Here is a 2859-nt window from a genome sequence, read left to right on the forward strand (position 1 = left end):
CTGAGCACTGGGGATGTGGAGATAGATTGAGCCTGGCTCCTGATAACAAAGGGCATGTGACTTTGGGAGATTTTCTTTGTGTGTCTCACCAGTTGAATACAAATGTGTGAGCTTAGCTCTGAATAAATAAGGAATCACTGCACAAAACTGTGATAAAAATTTATTTCAGTGTTAACAGAGGACTCACCCTCCAGTTGGTAGTTGGAAAAAGACTGCTGGGGTGTGTGTGTGTGCCCCCCCACCCCCAGTACGTATAACCTGTTTATATGGAATATACATTATAGAGATATACTAGTATGTTGATCAGACAGAAAATTATAAGCTGTTATTTTCTTAATATGAAAAAAATCCATTATACATGTGTATGTATATATACAAGTATATTTTATTATTGACTAATAAATATTGACAATTTAAAGAAAATTGACAGACAGAAATAAAGTTTTTTTAAAGATAAATTGTATTTGTTCAAACTGGTCAAATAGTATTCAAGTAGTATACTGACATTTAAGTAAATGATAAATTATAAACCTGTTTATAATATTTTTGTGTGAACTGAAGGCAAAGGGGGCTCTTTAAGAAATTACATTGAATATAAATCAGGATGGATTTAAAAATAGTACCCAATTGTGCAATGTATACCTGACTTGTGTCTTATAAATCTCTTTTCCCCTAATAACCCTGAACTTATTTTTCTACTTCATCTGTAAACATGTTCTTGTAGATATTTGGATTCTAAATGTTGTGTGATATTTCCTATTGAATGTAACATCAGTCTCCATTCCTAAGCTGAGTAATTGACATAGAAAATATTTCCAGTCTAGTGTTTCTAATTATATAAGGTTTGGATCTGTTTAAAGAGTTTCTTTATTTGAATTTCAGATTTATTTTACTTGCCTCTTTTACGCTTAGACAAGGATTTGTTTATTAAATTGGTGACTCAGATTTTTTGTATTAATGTTATACAAAAGATTTGTTTCATAATGTCATGTCAAATACAGAAAAAGCCACTTATCATCTATCAGTTCTAAACTGTTTAAGATTTACAGAATAATTTGTCTCTGTCACTATTGAAACTAATAATTAAAGTTGACTCTGATCCATGGTTGTTTAGAGTTTGTCTTTCATTGTAAAAATGCAGATTGCCATGCAGGAAGCTCATTTCTCCTAGCCCAGTAATATGGGAGGTTTACCTTAAATCTGTAGCCTTTAAATAGTTCACATGGATGGGTACTCCATTTCCAGCAGTAACACTCCTCCATACAGATCACCCACTCAAAACACAGTGCAGCTTTGCAAGAGGTACTGAAAAGAAATATGGACCTATTGAACACATCTCAGGAGCCTTTGATATACCCCTGCCATCTGTCTTCAGATAGCTTTCTCTCATACAACCTAGTGACTATACTCCATAATCACTGAGCCCTCAGACCTAATACCATGCTTGCCACCTTTTAGGTTTCAATAAATATTGAGTGAATAAATAAATAAGTAAATAAATGAGCTGTTATGTTTATTATAAGCAAACAAAGAAGCTTGTAAGAAAAATAGTTTTCCACCAAAACTGTATCTTTTCCCCTCCAAAATTCTCCACATTTTTTTTTAGACCTGGGGTTGAGACAAGGACAGTAACTACATATCTCTGCTAGGAGGGATGAAGGCTGAAAAACAGTTTGGAGACAAATGTTCTAAGCAAAATGGCTGGCAGTAAATGATGTAACATCAAGATTGTCTAATAACTAATTCTGGTGTGTTTTTTGCATTTATATTAGCTGAGATCTCTTTGTCATCTAAACGTTTAATAAAGCCTGTCACACACCAGTGCTTTAGGAAAGTGAAACATAACCAGAAATTTATAAAAGTTTTGAAAGGGGATTATATTTTCCATTTGAAGAGTATTGGAAGTTCATGCAATTTTCAGTGAAATATCAAATATTTAGCTGGTACCAACTGACCTCTGAGTTACACATGTGCAAAAAAACTAATAAAATAATTAATGGTAATTTATATCTTGTATGTATTTAATATAGTTGATAAACAGGTTTTTCATGGATAATAGAAGAAAAAAACAATTTATAAATATGAACACAAATCACATGCACCCACTCCTACTTTGACAAATCCATGAACACCCTAACTCAGAAGATAGACCCTCTGTGCCCTGCTCCTATTTATTTTTTCAAAAACAGTTTCTGGGTGAAGTGCACATCTTGTCGCACTGAATTGTACCTGCAGCAGCATAGTGGCCTTGTCTGAGCAGATCTGATCAGGTCTGGAGATGGCTTCATGAGGCAGGACCGGTACTCAGAAAGTAAGACTGAGGGTCAGCCACGCCCAGGGCCTGTGTGCTACTTTCTTCTACCATGCTCTCTTTTATGAAGTTTCTCCCACTTCCTGAGCTCACACAGAAATTAATTTCATATAAGTCCACATAATATGAATTTGTGTTTTCTCAATTCTTTATCCCATTTTGTTTATATTAACTTTTCTATGAGTTTTACAGTGAGTCACAGAGATCATGTGTTCTATCTTACCAAAAGTATTATTCTAGGTTCTTCTCTCTCCATCAACCTACCCAGCATGGGCCTAGAGCATGAGATATGCTCCCATGACAAGGAAAGATGACATAATGACCTTTCTTATGCAGAGATTTCTCCACCCCCATAAACTTCAAAATAGTCCCTTCACAGGCATAGCTGAACCATGTTCAGCATGTCATTTTCTTAGTTTAGAGGTAGGCTTATGGGGCTCAAAATAAAAGAAGTATAAGAATTTCTTTTCTGGGGGGAAAGGGTTAATTGGGGGAAAAGGAGAGATATGTAATACTTTAAACAATCTATATATATAAAAGGCTAAGTG

Source organism: Myotis brandtii, unplaced genomic scaffold (assembly GCF_000412655.1).
Source record: "Myotis brandtii unplaced genomic scaffold, ASM41265v1 scaffold1405, whole genome shotgun sequence".
NCBI classification, from domain to species: Eukaryota; Metazoa; Chordata; class Mammalia; order Chiroptera; family Vespertilionidae; genus Myotis; species Myotis brandtii.